This window comes from Rhineura floridana, chromosome 5, assembly GCF_030035675.1.
Source record: "Rhineura floridana isolate rRhiFlo1 chromosome 5, rRhiFlo1.hap2, whole genome shotgun sequence".
Classification (NCBI taxonomy): Eukaryota; Metazoa; Chordata; class Lepidosauria; order Squamata; family Rhineuridae; genus Rhineura; species Rhineura floridana.
In genome coordinates, this window is record NC_084484.1 from 171,254,377 (window position 1) to 171,267,660 (window position 13,284).

Below are 13,284 nucleotides of genomic sequence, written 5' to 3' on the forward strand. Positions count from 1 at the left end.
TTTAATCTGTGATATCATTGCCCTAGAACGTTTGCTGCATTTACCATTGAGGGTGTAACATGAGCCAACATTTATATGCGTAATTGGTGTAACAGGCATAACATGATCAGCTATGGAATTGTTCATTCATTACAACTGATCTGTAATAAGATCTGCTTTGCAGAGGAGGTATAAATTTGTCTCTCTTGGCCCTCAGCCCTCAGAAGCAGCATTCAGAACTAGAGGGCCATTTTTCATCTCGTGGTAACTTTTCCATTTAATGGTGGGACACTGTGGGGGCCAAATTCATGCCTTGAGTAAGAACACGGATGTCAGTGTGGTTTCACCTAAGGATGAACGTGCTCAGTTTTTTTTTTAGTATTGGAAATCTTATGTGTTCTGGTGTCTGTGGTGTGCAATAGGATTGTTTTTGTAGCTATATGGATAAATAACATTATTTGCTTGGCATTTGAAGCCATGCCTCTGCCTTCAGTGTAACAGGCAATGGCCTGAGTTATGTTTCAAGTCATGTTTTATATTGAATACTTCTAGGCCTGTGCAAATTCTGTTGCCTTGGTGGTTGCTCTGGCAGAATCATGTACTGTGTGAGGTTTAGTCTAGCAATGGGCTTCATTTCTGCAAAAATTGGATTTGCCATTGGATTAATTATTATTTCTAATATTCTCTGTCTTTGTGGAGAGAATTTTGAAGTAGCAATGCCTGGCTTTTTATTCATTCTTCTTCTTTTCTGATTTTTTTTAAAAAACCCCTTTGAAATCAGTGTGAGTGATACTTTTATCGATCTACTTTCTATGTGAGTTGTTCAAACGTGTATTCCTTTTCACTGATGTCAATGAAGTGTTGATTGTAACTGACAGACAGAAAGCAGCAGGGGGGAATGAGGTGTTGATTGTAAGCAGAAGGGGGGAAAACACTGACTTAATTATCTGCCTTAATCTGCTCTGCAATGCACTTGAAAAGGAATGTAACAGGCAATAATTATAGAGTTCAGAATAAAGATTGATACCACTGGAATCAATAAATAGCAATTATAATTTCGATAATTCTCTGCAATGCAATATATATACAATATACACACACACACACACATATAGGAGGAGATTAGAAGAATGAAAAGACATTGGAGGAAAAAGGAATCAGATCATTAATGACCACTAGGGGCCTACACTTAAAAACAAAATGTAAAAATGGAGAGGATTCGATCCCTAGTTCAGCCTGGCATGCCCAGACTGTGAGGTGGTCTTCCCACAAATTAAGTCACTAATTAAGTTGCCTTGGAGAGACACAAGCTTTTATCCCTAAAAGAGAGTGTCCCATTAAACTCAATGGAATTTCTTCTTCTTCTTCTTCTTCTTCTTCTTCTTCTTCTTCTTCTTCTTCTTCTTCTTCTTCTTCTTCTTCTTCTTCTTCTTCTTCTTCTTCTTCTTCTTCTTCTTCTTCTTCTTCTTCTTATTCTTATTCTTATTCTTATTCTTATTATTATTATTATTATTATTATTATTATTATTATTATTATATGATGAGTTGATATGTATAGGATTGCACTGTAAGAAACTCTCAGGCAAACTACTTGCTACATTAGTCACACATTAAAAAAAATCCCATAATGGGCCACTTTTATTTTAAAGAAAAAACAGCTCTGGGGCCTCAATCTGGAATTTGCTTCTGAAAAATCACCCCATGCCAGCTATTGCCCCCAAAGATACTTTAACAATAAACAAACCGAAATAGTACTTTAGAAACAGTACATGAGGGATGAGTGTGTTAGTTCCACCCCCTCCATTACCATTTTTTCCTTCCAACTCAGCGGTCCTCAGTTCTGTTGTACCAGTGGAGGGTCCCCACATGCTTTAGATCCCTGATTTCCCAGGGTTCTAAAATGCATGAAGAGCTCATCACCTTAAACACTCACTGTCCAACTCATGGAGGGCAATGAGAACAATGATTTGGGGTTAGGGTGAAGCCTTGGTCGAACTGTGGAATGCGACCTGGGCTGTGGACACGATCGCTCCTGCGCGCCCTATCCCATGCAGAGCTCATGCAGCCCCGTGGTATACCCCGGAACTGAGAGCGATGAAGCAAGAGAGGAGAAGGCTCGAGTGCAGATGGAGGCGTACTCCTGACGGATGCAATTATGCCTTGGTAAGTGCCTCCACTAAGTTGTATACAGAAGCGGTGAGGGCAGCGAAAAAGCGACACTTCGCTGCCACCATTAAATCATCCCTCAACCGTCCAGCGGAGCTTTTTAAAATTGTCCGAGGGCTTTTACACTCTAGTCCTCAGGATATTATAGAATCTTTGGAAACCCGCTGTAACGAGTTCGCTGGGCACTTCCAAGACAAAATCTCATGCATCCGCCGGGACTTAGACTCCAATATTATGGCAGTTGAACCTAATGAGGTATCCGGAGCACGGTCTTGTCCTCATTTATTGGATGAGTTTCAGTTGGTACAGCTCGAGGACGTTGACAAGGTGCTTGGACTGGTGCGTGCAACCACTTCTGTACTGGATCCTTGCCCCTCTTGGCTAGTGAAAGCTGGCAGGACTGGAACAGCTGGATGGGCCAGGGAAATGATAAATGCCTCCTTGAGAGAGGGAGTGGTCCCTAGTTGTTTGAAAGAGGCGGTAGTGAGACCACTCCTGAAGAAACCTTCCCTGGATCCAGATAATTTGAACAACTATAGACCGGTAGCGAATGTTCCATTCCTGGGCAAGGTCTTAGAACGTGTGGTGGCCAGCCATCTCCAGGTGCTCTTGGATGAAACCGATTATCTAGATCCGTTTCAATCCGGTTTTAGGCCCGGTTTTGGCACCAAAACAGCCTTGGTCGCCCTGTATGATGACCTATGTCGGGAGAGGGACAGGGGGAGTGTAACTCTGTTGATTCTCCTTGATCTCTCAGCTGCTTTTGATACCATCGACCATGGTATCCTTCTGGAGAGACTCACGGAGTTGGGAGTTGGAGGTACTGCTTGGCAGTGGCTCCGCTCCTACTTGGTGGACCGCCTCCAGAAGGTAGGGCTTGGGGAGCATTGTTCGATACCCTGGACTCTCCATTGTGGAGTCCCGCAGGGATCAGTTCTGTCCCCTATGCTTTTTAACATCTACATGAAGCCACTGGGTGCGGTCATCAGGAGTTTTGGAGTGCGTTGTCACCAGTATGCTGATGACACGCAACTCTATTTCTCCTTTTCATCTTCATCAGGTGAGGCTGTTAATGTGCTGAACCGTTGCCTGGCCGCGATAATGGACTGGATGAGAGCTAATAAACTGAGGCTCAATCCTGACAAGACTGAGACGATGTTGGTGAGTGCCTTCTCCACCCAGATGGTGGATGTTCAACCTGTTCTAGATGGGGTTACACTCCCCCTGAAGGAACAGGTTCGTAGCTTGGGGGTTCTTTTCGATCCATTCCTGTCTCTTGAGGCTCAGGTGGCCTCGGTGGCACGGAATGCGTTCTACCACCTTTGTTTGGTAGCCCAGCTACGTCCCTATCTGGAAAGCGATGACCTCACTTCAGTCGTACGTGCTCTGGTAACCTCTAGATTGGATTACTCCAATGCACTCTACGTGGGGCTGCCTTTGAAGACAGTTCAGAAACTACAGCTAGTGCAAAACGCAGCTGCTAGACTGTTGACGAGGACCAGGCGGTCTGCACATATAACACCTGTCCTGGCTCGTTTGCACTGGCTACCTATTTGTTTCCGGGCTAAATTCAAAGTGCTAGTTTTGACTTATAAAGCCTTACACGGCGCGGGACCACAATACCTAGCGGAACGCCTCTCCTGATATGAACCTATCCGCTCACTACGTTCAACATCAAAGGCCCTCCTCCGAGTCCCGACCCACAGAGAGGCTCGGAGGGCTGTAACAAGATCCAGGGCCTTTTCAGTAGTGGCCCCCAAATTATGGAACAGTCTCCCCGATGAGGTACGCCTGGCACCTACACTTTTATCTTTTTGGCGCCAGGTTAAAACCTTTTTATTCTCCCAGGCATTTTAACTTAATTTATTTTTTAGCTTTCAATTTATACCAGGCTGTTTTACTGTTTAATATGTATGCTTTTTACTGACCTTTGTAATTTTATTGTATTTTTCTCTGTGTTGTGCACCGTCCTGAGAGCCTTTTGGCTGTGGGCGGTATAGAAATCGAAATAAATAAATAAATAAATAAATAAATACTGGATATGGATCCATTAGGCTAAATAGGGCACAATCCCACCAAATTCACTCTACCCTCAGCCAGTCCTCACTTGCCTGCCTTCTTACTTACAATAAGAAAAAAAGAGGGGAAACCCCAGAATGTCAAAAAAGGGAAATTCCAAATTTATATTTTTTTCTTTATTGATTTCTATAAAAGAGAATAAATTTCTTTCAAATACCCAACGCGTTTCAGACAGACTATTGGAACAACCATCAATATTTTCCCACAACCATGAAGACTCACATTCTACATGGGAACAATTTAAACAAGGACATAAGAATATGATCAGGAGTGGATTACATGCATCTACTCTCCTAGAATATTGTAGGGCACAAAGGATACCCAGATGATTGAGAATATTAAAAGCACCAGGAATGTTTTTGGATAATCAGGAATTCATGAACAAATGGTGCTCTATCCTGAATAAATGTTCCCAAGATCTGATGATATTACTAGTGGACACTTCCACAGAATTGAATTTAAAATTGAAACAATCATTGAACTTACAGAGAGATAAATATAAAAGGGATAATATAGGTATTATAGAAGGCAAATTAGCATCTTTAGATTTGGAGCTTAAAGAATATTATAACAACTTAAAAACTTTTAAATATAAATTTAAATATAAATTTAAATTATGAGAGATGAAGAAGACTACAAAGCAAATAAAGTATATCCCTGGCTGTACAAAAAGACCAAGAAAGTGACTTTCTCCACACACGAAACTTCCTTTGGCTCACACACAGATTGGGAAAGTAACACTGCAGATAGCAGTGAAACAGAAGCATCAACATCAGAAATACCAACTTTTTTAGAACGAGGAAAACAAAAGAGAACATACAACTACAAAGAGAACCAAAAGAGATGCAGAGACAATATGACGTCACCCCCATACAGATTCAGGAAGAAACGCTGATAGTAAACCTCTCTAAAAGAACACTTACAACGACTGAGACACGTTTATTGAACAAAGGACTTACGTTCATGCCAACTCCTCGTCATGATCCAGTACAAATCAGATTAGATTTATTTCGATTTTTTAGAAACATTAAACTTCGGCATTACTTTGGAAGCATTACTTCTAGATATACAGATTCAAAAAGTGCATTTAAACTTCCGTCAAAATTTATGCCAGCAGGACCCCAGGATCCATTTATAAATACCTTTGAAAGACTAGTCACCCGGGACTTAGAGAAACTAGAATCGTCTCCTCACCATCACTGGACCAATTGAAACAGAAAAGAACAAGAGGCTTTAAAAACGTTATCAAAAGATACTTCCATCATCATAAAATCAGCGGATAAAGGCGGAGCAATAGTTATACAAGACACACATTTGTATAAAAAAGAGGTATTACACCAGTTGTCTGATACAACCGCCTACAAGGCATGTCAAGGTGATCCCACCTCCTCTATTACAAGGGAAATAAAAATATTTTAGAAGAAGGAGTATGTCTAGGTTATATAACCGAGGAGGAACAGAAATTTCTGAATAAAGAAAAACCTAGAATCCCTGTCTTTTATACTCTACCAAAAATCCATAAGGGAATTTCACCTCCACCAGGACAACCCATTATATCAGGCTGTGGATCTATCCTGGAACCACTATCCCAATATATAGATTATTTTTTAAAACCCTTTGTACCCCAAATACCGTCATATATTAGAGATTCTACAGATTTCATCAATAAAATTGAACCCATTAAGGTATCAGCAACGGATTTGTTAGTTACTATGGACGTAAGATCGTTATACACGAGCATACCTCAACAGGAAGCTCTTGACATTATCTATTCTACACTTGATAAACGTATTGATAACAACCCCCCAACACATTTTTTGGGAGAATTAGCAGATATAGCCATGAGAAAAAATTATTTTAAATTTGATCAAAATTACTATTGGCAGATTAAAGGGGTAGCAATGGGATGTCCAATGGCTCCAGAGGTAGCTAACCTCTTTATGGAAAATTTTGAGAAAGAAATACACACATCGTCTAATATTTATGTGAAACAATTACGATGTTGGTGGAGATTTATTGATGACATCTTTTGTATTTGGAAAGGTACTCCTAAATTATTGGAAGAATTTATAGAATGGATAAATAATAGAGATCCTAACATACAGTTTGACCATCAACATAATATAACAGAGATAAATTTCCTAGATTTAATAATTAAGAAAAAGGATAACCATCTTTACACCACAATGTATAAAAAACCAACAGATAGAAACACCTATCTCTGTTTTGACAGTTCTCATCCAATACCATTAAGATGTAATTTACCACATAGTCAATTTCTGAGGATAAAACGAAATTGCACACTAGAAAAGGATTTTCTTTTTCACTCAGAAATTCTAAAACAACAATTCATTCATAGAGGATATCCCTCACAAATTATAGAACATAATTTTGAAAAAGTTTTACACAAAGAAAGGACAGATTTAATGAAAAAAACTGAAAAAACCCCATCTCAGAGAATATATTGCAACTTTACTTACAACCATATATCAAACAAATTACAAGGTAGTATCAAAAAGAATTGGCACATAATACAACATATTTCTGGATGTCAGGATTTACCACTCTTTTCATATAAAAGAACAAGTAACTTGAAAGACCTATTAGTCCATAGTGACTTCAAAAAACATACACCTTCTTCCAATTGCAACCTTATTGGTGCAAGCCCACCAATAGGACATTACCCCGTGGATATTGTTCCTTTTGTAAATACACTCTCAAAATTCAACATTTTATAAATCCGATTGATCAAAGAAGATATTTGATACATCACTTTTCCAATTGCAACATTGCACAAGTAATCTATGTTATACAGTGCGGATGTTTGAAATTATATGTAGGACAAACATCAAGGAAAATTAAGATACGGATAGGAGAACATCTAAGTAATATAAAAAATAAAAAAACAGGAGCTCCTTTGGTTTCTCATTGTCTTCAATGCCCTAAATACATTAATACAGGTTTAAAATTTTGGGTCCTACAACAGATATATGGATCATTTTCTAGTTCTCTTTTATATAAAAAAGAAATAGAATGGATTTTAAGACTCAAAACAATGACACCTAATGGCCTAAATGAGGAGTGTTCATTTCTTCCCCTGGTGTAAAGGATTCCTCAGGTCCAAAAACATTTTTTACTCACAAGTATTCGACAGGTGTTCTTAATCCTATATCTAAAGGTCAGAATAATTATTCTCCAGACAAGTAAAAAATAATAATAAAAGCTCCTACCAGTTTTAAATAATCATAAAGACATTGATGCCATTCACAGCAAAAGTGAGATAGAAAACTCTATTGAATAAAGCACTTTAACAACTTAAATGTAAGTATCTTTTAAATATTACAAATAAATGCTATATATGAATTTACTTACCTATATTATGTACAGAAACATAAGAAGGAAAATTCTTTAGAAGCTACTGTAACAAAAAATCATTTCTGCATTTGCATATATGAAATGTCTGAGAATATACAAAATGAAGAATGTTTTTATATAAAAAAGTTTTATACAAAGAAAGGACAGATTTAATGAAAAAAACCCATCTCAGAGAATATATTATAATCTTACTTACAACCATGTATTAAACAAATTACAAGGTAGTATCAAAAAGCTACTGTAATAAAAAATCATTTCTGAATTTGCATATATGAAATGTCTGAGAATGTACAAAATGAAGAATGTTTTTATATAAAAATTGTTTTAATAGAGATTGAAATTTGTATATGTCTGTCAAAATGATGTTTTTCTATTTGTTCATAGCCCCTGATGAAAGCCCTTGTGTAGGGCTGAAACGCGTTGGGTATTTGAAAGAAATTTATTCTCTTTTATAGAAATCAATAAAGAAAAAAATATAAATTTGGAATTTCCCTTTTTTGACATTCTGGGGTTTCCCCTCTTTTTTTCTTATTATCTACGAATGTCCACACCTCGTATTTTTTTATTCTTCTTACTTACAGTCAGATTTGGGGGTGGCACCACCTGTCAGTTTATTCCTCTTCCTTAATCTCAGTGTTGGCCTTCTGGATCTCAGGAGGATGCGGACAAAACTAGTCTGAGCTGGCTGGCCTGCCATTGGCTCTGGATCCACCTACTGCTGGTTACCCTGCCTTCCACTTTACTAGTCCCCATGGGCACCAGTCAGCACTGAGCTCGTACTCTTATCTCCATGGTCCTCCCTAATATGGTTACTGTACATAATAAATAAATAATAATAATAAATTTAATTTCTGTGTCGCCTATCTGGCCAAAGGCCACTCTAGGCGACGTACAAAACTCTAGGCGACGTACATGGAGCCAGGATGCTTGAAAGGGGCTAAAAAGTGCTTGCAAAACAAAACTTGGAAGGTCTTTAAGGCAGGCATGGACATGTGTCACCTGTTAGTCCTGTAGGCCAGGTGTGGGAAATCTTTGGCTCTCCATTGGCCATGCTTGCTGGGGCTGATGGGAGCTGTATTTCACCAACATCTTGAGAGCCAAAGGTTCCCCATACTTGCTGCAGGCTTTGAACCTAATAGAGGCCAACATAGTTTTTCCTTTTCAGCAGGAAACTATAGTTGATACTTTTGAAAATGTGAATTATTTGTCATTTTCACATGTGGCTTCATATATTAAGTTAGGCCGAGAAGCGGTGACTGGCCCAAGATCTTCATAGTTCTGTGTGACATTCTGATCCCTACATTTCATTTATTTGTTTATTAAATATATATCCTGCCCTTCCTCCTAGAAGAAGCCCACAGTGGCAGATAACAAATGATAAAACACTGTCTAAAACATATTTAAAAACATCTTCAAAACATCTTTAAAAACATCTTTAAAAAGGTCTTCAAAAATATTTTAAAAACAGTTCCAGTAGAGATGCAGATTGGGATAAAGGCATCTGTTTAAAAGTCTTTGTTGGACAGAGTAGACCTTCATCACTGCTTAGCAACATTCGATCCATTGTACAGGACTCATCAAATTGTGCAAACCAGCTTGATGGCTCCAGAGGAAAAGGGACCAAGCGCTAGACTTCTTTCTTCCTTTAAATACCATTGGGGTTGGTAGCTGTTAGCTTTCACATATAATAGCATCACATTTACACTTCCAAAGAATAAGAAACATTGACATTTGGAAGCATACGTAACATCCATGGGGAATATAGGCCTATGCTATGTAGGCTGTTGTATAGCTTGTCAATGCAACTGACCTTTGGAATAATGATGCTATTGTCATGTCACTTGCTCAGACTGCCCTGGAATAGGTAAGTGTAGCCTCACTCTGTGTATATCCCTGGAAACCCCATTTGGGCAATGTCATGGGTAAAATTCTTGGGCTGTATCCATCTAAGTTGTACTCAGAGGAAACTCATTAAAATTAATGCACCCAATTTTCTCTGAGTATGATTAATGATGGACGTAACCCCTTGTCTTCATCTTTCAAGTGTCCCAAGATGGTTTCTCCAAAACCAGCCTGTGTTTCCTTAGGGCTCTCACAGTAGGAAAAGGCTTACATGATCTCTAAAGTGATTATACAGGTTGTGGGAAGGAAGGGTAGGGTAAGATAGAGTCTTTCTCTATGATAGAGACCAACCCTGAGAGTATCAGTATATACCTGAAGGAAGTTCAACACAGGTTAGGTCAGAAAGACAGTTTAGGTAGCTTGGAGAATCTATCTATCTACTTTATGCCATGCAAACCCACCCAAGTAGTGTTGCATCCTAACACTTCCAACATAACTTAGATTCATTAATTTCAGTGGATCTATTCTAAGTAGGACTTAGTTGCATACAACCCTGCCCAATTGTCTGACTGTGTAGACACAAAATGCAATTCAGACACCACTTGTTCTCAAGGGAAAATTCACTTCCAAAAACTGAAAACTCAACTAATACTCATTTATTTCCAATGAGAACCATTGAGTAAGTTTTAAGAAATTGAGCTTTTTGTGGATATTGTTTTTATTTTTTGTTGAGTACATTTTGGTAATGTTGAAGTATTTTATAGGCTGCTTATCATGCTATTCCCCTCAGGTCAAGGTGAATTAAGGACCCACCTCATTTTATCCTCACAACAATATTGTGAGGTAGATTACTCTGAGAGAGAGAGAGAGAGAGAGAGAGAGAGCGAGAGAGAGAGACTGGCCCAAGGACACCCAAAGAGCTCCATAGCTGAGCATGGATCTGATCAGTTCTGGAGAAATGTCCCTTCCCAAGTTTTCTCCCTGAACACTGAAGTGGCTGCTGTACACTGTTGTAATCAGGCACATTACATTGCCTCCTGAACTGCAGCCCAACCACTAGACTGTAGGTTTTGGCAGAAGAAGAATTGCAGCAGAACAGAAACAGTGCAGCATGTGATGTATACAGGGCAAAACAGAAAGTGATGCCTTCTTACATCCCTGATCAGAATAAAGACCTGCAAATTAGTCTGGATAAGTAATTTCTCTTTTTTCCTTAAACTAGGAGAAACTCTGCTACTGGCCTGCATTAACAGATCCTCCCAGGAGCTCTATAGAACCCTATTAATCAACCTGCCAAGTTACCAACATCCGTATGGAGCCTGAAGTCAGCAGTCAAGATTCACAACACACAGTGAATGTCTGCAGTATGGATGTTGGGGGATTTGGTTTCCATTTCATACCCTTGTACTCATGTGCACATCAGATCTAGGGATGTTGGAGAATTCTAACAAAAGAAGAAACAGGAGCAGAAATTGCTGGTGTTTGCTTATTTATCCCATGCCCAGAATGGAAATCAATGCATTGAAAACAATTTGTATTTGCTGTTGTTGTTGCTTTCAGTCTGTAAATGATACACAAGTGATTACATCCCCCCCCCATTTGTGTTGTGTTTTCTTTGTGTAGAAATGAATGGGGTAGAATAATGTCATGACAACAAAACTCACATAATTTATGCAATTAATTACATAAATTATGGAAGTTACATCATTTTGCCACAGCAGACAAATGAGGTGAATAATATATGTTTTGGCAGAAGAAGAATTGCAACAGAACAGAAACAGTGCAGCATGTGATGAACACAGGGCGATGCCTTCTTACATCCCTAATCAGAATATAGACCTGCAAATTAGTCTGGATAACCTATGAATCAATGTGTGCATTGGTCCAAGAACAGTACTTACGAGGTGGTGTGAGATCTGCCTTTTGCTTTAAAAATAAAACGTCATAAAGCTGCCTAGAGGAGCTAGTAATCTCATGGTTGCACAAGTAAAAAAATCTTTTACATTGCTCCCAGGAAGTGACAGTACTTCAGAATGTGCAGTCTCTTCCTGGGGAATTGTATGGGGAAAAAAATGGCTGCCCCATCTCATAAGTACATAATTTTGTTTATAATATACAGTACTACCTCAGGTAACGAAGTACATGTATTCATGGACATTACTTCTTTAACAGAAACTTTGCAACCAGAGGTCAGAATAACATGGAAAGAATAGGGGATAGGTTCCTACACCACAAAAAGAAGAGCAGTTCAACATATTTCAGCAAAGTTTTTATTCAAAACAAACAACACACATGTCTGAAATGAAACAACCAGGTCAGGTAAGCCTTGCATACAGACCACTCAAAGACTTCTTCCGAAATGCATCCAGGGATGCCTAGCTTGCCTTTTTTTTCCTTTTATCATGTAGCATCCTTGCTATAGCAATTTAAAGCTTTGAGCACAGTTCTCCGCTCTGTACACTCAAGCAGGCAGGCAAGTGGCAGCCCCCACAACCACCACCCTGTGCTTGGTTTCTCTCTCTCTCTGTCATCCTCCCCTACACTCGAGCAGACATGTCTGCAGTAAACAGTGTTTCCAGGGCACCCGAAGCACTGTTTACTGCAGAGGCGCGTGCACCACTTGGCAAGCAGTGCCATTCCAGTCACATGTGAAAGAGCCGCCTGCAGCAGTCACAACTCATTCTGACTATAACAGGGTGTGCCCCAATGCCCCCGCACCCAAAAAAGACTTTGTTAACAGGAGCTTCTTTCCTGGAGGATTTGTTATCTGCGGTATTACTGTATTTAAACCTGTGTGAAATTGTTTAGGAGTTTTATTTTAGAAATTTGCACAAAGACAGGATGAGACAGAAATGTTATTGAACAAATCTGAGGCTGGCAGCAAAAGGCTGCTCCATCTATCTCTGTTCTGCAGTGAGGAACCTTGTGAGAAACATGGAGGCTCTGCACACAACTGGGAACCCTGGTCTTGCAGGGGTCTCAGTTGCACAGGTTGCCTCTATGGCAGGGACGAGGAACCTCTGACCTAGTAGCTACATGCAGCCCCCAAATGTGCTTAGAATCTGCCTTCAGACCTTACTGTCGGGGAGAAATGTAGCTCAATGGTAGACCACATGCTTTGCATGCAAAAGGTTCAATCCCCAGTATCTCCAGGTAAGGCTGGGAAGGACCTCTACCTGATACTCTGGAGAGCTGCTGCCAGACAGTGTTGGCAATACTGCACTAGATGGACTGTTGGTCTGGCTTAATATGAGGCAATTTCCTATGTTTGAGGAGGGGCTGCACCTCAGAGGCAGAGCATCTGCTGTGCATGTAGAAGGTCCCAAGTTCCATCCCTAGCATCTCCAGGTAGAGCTGAGAGAGACCCCTGCCTGAAAACCTGGAGAGCAGCTGCCAGTCAGTGCAGACAGTACTGAGCTAGGTGGACCAATGCATAAGGCAACTACTTAGGTTCGCTCTCAGTGTGGGAAGGTTGTTTTTGGTGCCACCACATATGGGGGCAGGAGTAGCATGTGCAGCCTTCCTTCTTCCTACCCATGTTTAGGCGACAGTGCTTGAATAGGGCTATAATTATTAGCCAATTCACATTAATTAACATCAATGCGACTTGGCCTAATTCCACATTGTCCTCAATTCTGAAGCTCCATGGAACTATTTGTAACTATTCACAGCTCCCCACAATCTATTTGGGACTCTCTCACATAAATGTGAAAAATGTGCCATTTTTGCTGTAGGAATGGGAAACCAGGGATATTTGTTTCACTCCTAGGTTTATCCTCTTGCTGCTTTCTTCTCATAAACAATGCCCAGAGAGTGTCTCTGCCTATGCTTGTTTGCACTTCA

General features: G+C 39.8%; 1 long non-coding RNA gene across 1 annotated transcript; it reads left to right on the plus strand.

Moving 5' to 3' along the window:
- The first annotated feature begins 7,435 nt into the window (after window positions 1–7,435).
- Window positions 7,436–11,037, plus strand: LOC133386008 (uncharacterized). The gene is made up of 2 exons (XR_009763054.1): window positions 7,436–7,545; window positions 10,664–11,037. It is a non-coding gene; the product is annotated as an uncharacterized LOC133386008 (long non-coding RNA).
- Window positions 11,038–13,284: the final 2,247 nt, after the last annotated feature.